This window comes from Triticum aestivum, chromosome 3A (genome assembly GCF_018294505.1).
Source record: "Triticum aestivum cultivar Chinese Spring chromosome 3A, IWGSC CS RefSeq v2.1, whole genome shotgun sequence".
Taxonomy (NCBI): Eukaryota; Viridiplantae; Streptophyta; class Magnoliopsida; order Poales; family Poaceae; genus Triticum; species Triticum aestivum.
This window is the reverse complement of record NC_057800.1, coordinates 619211257-619216620: the sequence shown is the minus strand read 5'-3', so window position 1 is coordinate 619216620 and position 5364 is coordinate 619211257.

Sequence of the window (5364 nt, the reverse complement as noted above, 5' to 3'; positions counted from 1 at the left end):
ACCTTCTCTCAAATTGGAAAGTGTTCATCATAGAGTTCAGTTCTAGTGATGCATTCACCAATTAGTGAGGAAGCTAATGGTGATGATCATAAAAATTCAGATCAAGTTACTACCGAACCTCGTAGGTCAACCAGAGTACGTTCTATGCTAGAGTGGTACGGTAATCCTGTTCTGAAGACATGTTACTAGACCATGACGAACCTACGAACTATGAGGAAGCGATGATGAGCCCAGATTCCGCAAAATGGCTTGCGGCCATGAAACCTGAGATGGGATCCATGTATGAGAACAAAGTATGGACTTTGGTTCACTTGCCCGATGAACAGCAAACCATAGAAAATAAATGGATCTTCAAGAAGAAGAATGACACTGATGGTAATGTTACTGTCTACAAAGCTCGACTTATTGCGAAAGGTTTTAGACAAGTTCAAGGAGTTCACTACGATGAGACCTTCTCACCCTTAGCGATGCTTAAGTCTGTCTGAATCATGTTAGCAAGTGCCGCATTTTATGATTATGAAATTTGGCAAATATATGTCAAAAATTCATTCCTTAATGGATTTCTTAAAGAAGAGTTGTATATGATGCTACCAGAAGGTTTTGTCGATCCTAAAGGTGCTAACAAAGTGTGCGTGCTCCAGCGTTCCATTTATGACTAGTGCAAGCCTCTTGGAGTTGGAATATACGCTTTGGTAGTGTGATCAAAGCATATGGTTTTATACAGACTTCTAGAGAAGCCTGTATTTACAAGAAAGTGAGTAGGAGCTCTGTAGCATTTCTAATATTATATGTGGATGACATATTGTTGATTGGAAATGATATAGAATTTCTGGATAGCATAAAATGATACTTGAATAAGAATTTTTCAATGAAAGACCTCGATGAAGCTGCTTATATATTGGGCATCAAGATCTATAGAGATAGATCAAGACGCTTAATTGGAGTTTCATAAAGCACATACCTTGATAAAGTTTTGAAGAAGTTCAAAATGGATCAGTCAAATAAAGGGTTCTTGTCTATGCTACAAGGTGTGAAGTTGAGTCAGACTCAATGTCGGACCACTGCAGAAGATAGAGAGAAAATGAAAGTCATTCCCTATGCCTCAACCATAGGTTCTATCATGTATGCAATGCTGTGTACCAGACTTGATGTGTGCCTTGCTATAAGTTTAGCTGGGAGGTACCAAAGAAATCCAGGAGTGGATCACCGGACAGCGGTCAAGAACATCCTGAAATACTTGAAAAGGACTAAGGATATGTTTCTCGTTTATGGAGGTGACAAAGAGCTTAGTGTAAATGGTTACATTGATGCTAGCTTTGACACTGATTCGAATGACTCTAAGTCACAAACCGGATACATATTTATATTGAATGGTGGAGCTGACAGTTCGTGCAGTTCCAAGCACATCATCGTGGCGGGATCTACGTGTGAAGCTGAGTACATAGCTGCTTCAGAAGCAGCAAATGAAGGAGTCCGTGTTGAAGGAGTTCATATCCGATCTAGGTGTAATACCTAGTGCATCGGGTCCAATGAAAATCTTTTGTGACAATACTGGAGCAATTGCCTTAGCAAAGGAATCCATATTTCACAAGAGAACCAAACACATCAAGAGACGCTTCAACTCCATCTGTGGTCAAGTCAAGGAGGGAGACATAGAGATTTGCAAAATACATACAAATTTGAATGTTACAGACCCGCTGACTAAGCCACTTCCACAAGCAAAACATGATCAACACCAATACTCCATGGTTGTTAGAATCATTACAATGTAATTTAGATTATTGACTCTAGTGCAAGTGGGAGACTGGAGGAAATATACCCTAGAGGCAATAATGAAGTTGTTATTTATATTTCCTTATATCATGATAAATGTTTATTGTTCATGCTAGAATTGTATTAACTGGAAACTTGATACATGTGTGAATACATAGACAAAACAAAGTGTCCCTAGTATGCCTCTACTTGACTAGCTCGTTAATCAAAGATGGTTAAGTTTCCTGACCATAGACATGTGTTGTCATTTGATGAACAAGATCATATCATTAGGAGAATGATGTGATGTACAAGACCCATCCATTAGCTTAGCATAATGATCGTTAAGTTTTATTGCTATTGCTTTCTTCATGACTTATACATACTCCTTTGACTATGAGATTATGCAACTCCCGAATACCGGAGGAACACCTTGTGTACTATCAAACATCACAACGTAATTCGGTGATTATAAAGATGCTCTACAGGTGTCTCCAAAGGTGTTTGTTGGGTTGGCATAGATTGAGATTATGATTTGTCACTCCGAGTATCGGAGAGGTATCTCTAGGCCCTCTCGGTAATGCACATCACTATAAGCCTTGCAAGCAATGTGACTAATGACTTAGTTACGGGATAATGCATTACACAACGAGTAAAGAGACTTGCTGGTAACAAGATTGAACTAGGTATGAGGATACCAATGATCGAATCTCAGGCAAGTAACATATCGATGACAAAGGGAATAACATATCACTACACCATGACACCACATTCCCTAGAGACATGTGTTGGGAAAACTATTGTGTACCAATGGACTGTTGGTTGGGAAAACTTCTATCAGATGGTCGGTCGGCAATACTCACATATAGCTTCAAACTATCGGTCGGGAATAGTTTATTATCCTACGTCATATCATCGGTCAGGAATGCTTCACTTCCCTTTGGATAGTTTTTTTTTGAGACATTCCCTTTGGATTGTTGGTCTGCAATGAAACGCTGACCGATTGCTTGTGGGTAAATGGGCCGGCCAGATAGCTGCACGCGCACGGACGAAAAACTTAGCGCAAAAACAACCCACTCCGCGAAAAATCCCTCTTTTTTTTTCTTGTTCTGCCCCTAACCGGTGCCACAGACTGCACCCAAATCTCATTCTTCCTCCTAACCTAAATTCGTCGCCGCCGCCGCTCGAGCTCTCTCTCGCCGTCCAGCTACGTGCTCTTCGGCCGGCGAGGCTGTGACCCCCTCTCCCACTCGTTCCCCAGCGTCTCCATCGTCGACCCCACACCATTCTGTTCCTCGGTGAGTGCTCTCTATGGCCAGCCTCCGCGCGTAAGCTTCCAGCGAGGCTGCCGCCGCCCTGCCTGGCCCGCCCTCCCCCTCTCTACCATGGTATCCACCATGGCCGTCGGAGTACAGAAGAGATCTTGGCGGCGGCGAGAGAGGGCTCGGGATAGGGTTAATGAGGGGCTTCATATAGAGAGGAGAAAAGAGGTCCTCAGCTCCTTCCCCTTCGGCCTTCCCCAGCCGGATCTGCTCCCCTTCGGCCTTCCCTAGTCGGATCTGCTCCCCTTCGCCCTTCCCCAGTGTGACGCCCCCGATTCAATCGTACACTAATCATGCACGCAAATGTGTACGATCAAGATCAGGGACTCACGGGAAGATATCACAACACAATTCTACAAATAAAATAAGTCATACAAGCATCATAATACAAGCCAGGGGCCTCGAGGGCTCGAATACAAGTGCTCGATCATAGACGAGTCAGCGGAAGCAACAATATCTGAGTACAGACATAAGTTAAACAAGTTTGCCTTAAGAAGGCTAGCACAAACTGGGATACAGATCGAAAGAGGCGCAGGCCTCCTGCCTGGGATCCTCCTAACTACTCCAGGTCGTCGTCAGCGGGCAGCACGTAGTAGTAGGCACCTCCGGTGTAGTAGGGGTCGTCGTCGACGGTGGCGTCTGGCTCCAGGGCTCCAGCATCTGGTTGCGACAACCGGGAAGGAAGGAAAGGGGAAAAAGGGGGGAGAAAGCAACCGTGAGTACTCATCCAAAGTACTCGCAAGCAAGGAGCTACACTACATATGCATGGGTATATGTGTAAAGAGGCCATATCAGTGGACTGAACTGCAGAATGCCAGAATAAGAGGGGGGATAGCTAGTCCTGTCGAAGACTACGCTTCTGGCAGCCTCCGTCTTGCAGCTTGTAGAAGAGAGTAGATTGAAGTCCTCCAAGTAGCATCTCCAAGTAATATCTCCAAGTAACATCTCATAGCATAATCCTACCCGGCGATCCCCTCCTCATATCCCTGAGGTAGAGCGACCACCGGTTGTATCTGGCACTTGGAAGGGTATGTTTTATTAAGTATCCGGTTCTAGTTGTCATAAGGTCAAGGTACAACTCCAAGTCGTCCTGTTACCAAAGATCACGGCTATTCGAATAGATTAAACTTCCCTGCAGGGGTGCACCACATAGCCCAACACGCTCGATCCCATTTGGCCGGACACACTTTCCTGGGTCATGCCCGGCCTCGGAAGATCAACACGTCGCAGCCCCACCTAGGCAAAACAGAGAGGCCAGCACGCCGGTCTAAACCTAAGCGCACAGGGGTCTGGGCCCATCGCCCATAGCACACCTGCACGTTGCGTACGCGGCCGAAAGCAGACCTAGCCTAGTGGCGTTCCAGTCCAATTCGGCGCGCGCCGCTCCGTCGCTGACGTCTGAAGTGCTTCGGCTGATACCACGACGTCGGGATACCCGTAACTACTCCCACGTAGATGGTTAGTGCGTATAGGCTCGTAGCCAGACTCAGATCAAATACCAAGATCTCGTTAAGCGTGTTAAGTATCCGCGAACGCCGAACAGGGCCAGGCCCACCTGTCTCCTAGGTGGTCTCAACCTGCCCTGCCGCTCCGCCACAAAGATCCACACAGAGGGCCGTCGGGACAAGGTCCTTTCAGCCCCCAATCCGTGAATCACTCGCGGGTACTCTTCGAGCTGACCCGACTTTAGTCACCATCTGTATAGTATGTATGTATGTATAGTATATACCCGTGATCACCTCCCGAGTGATCACGGCCCAATAGTATAGCAAGGCAGACTGACAAGAATGTAGGGCCAATGATGATAAACTAGCATCCTATACTAAACATTTAGGATTGCAGGTAAGGTATCAACAGGTGTAGCAACAATGTCAGGCTATGCATCAGAGTAGGATCAACAGAAAGCAGTAACATGCTACACTACTCTAATGCAAGCAGTATAGAGAAGAATAGGTGATATCTGGTGATCAAGGGGGGGGCTTGCCTGGTTGCTCAGACAAGGAGGGGTCGTCGGTGACGTAGTCGTACTCGGTGGCATCAGCGTCGGTCTCGTAGTCTACCGGAGAGAAGAGGGGGAAGAAATAATGAATACAGAGCAAACAAAGCATCACAAAATATAACAAGGCAATACGCGGTGTTCGGTGTGCCCTAACGCGGTAGTAGGTGATACCGGTGAAGGGGGAAAACATCCGGGAAAGTATTCCCGGTGTTTCGTGTTTTCGGGCAGAGGAGCCGGAGGGGGAAAGTTGCGGGTTCGATAGGTTAGGGGGGTGTGGTGGACGAACGGACT